Source organism: Rhincodon typus, chromosome 3 (genome assembly GCF_021869965.1).
Source record: "Rhincodon typus isolate 14 chromosome 3, sRhiTyp1.1, whole genome shotgun sequence".
NCBI lineage: Eukaryota > Metazoa > Chordata > Chondrichthyes > Orectolobiformes > Rhincodontidae > Rhincodon > Rhincodon typus.
Window position 1 is genome coordinate 81,547,933 of NC_063334.1, and position 268 is coordinate 81,548,200.

The following is a 268-nucleotide window of genomic DNA, read 5'->3' on the forward strand; positions in this document are numbered from 1 at the left end:
CTTCTTTCTTTTTCTCTCTCTCCTTCTTTCTTTTTCTCTCTCTCCTTTTTCTCTCTCTCCTTTCTTTTTCTCTCTCTCTCTTTCCTCGCTCTCTCTCTTTTTCCTTTCTCTGTCTCTCTTTCTCTTTTTCCTCTGTGTCTCTCTCTTTCTCTCTTTTTCCTCTCTCTTTTTCCTCTCTGTCTCGCTCTCTCTCTTTTTCCTCTCTGTCTCGCTCTCTCTCTTTTTCCTTTCTCTGTCTCGCTCTGTCTCTTTTTCCTTGCTCTGTCTC

The 268-nt window shown here is 42.2% G+C and overlaps 1 protein-coding gene across 1 annotated transcript in view; it reads left to right on the forward strand.

Moving 5' to 3' along the window:
- ell2 (elongation factor for RNA polymerase II 2) overlaps positions 1 to 268 on the forward strand; it is a 91,712-nt gene that overhangs the window by 35,110 nt on the left and 56,334 nt on the right. The window lies entirely within an intron of this gene.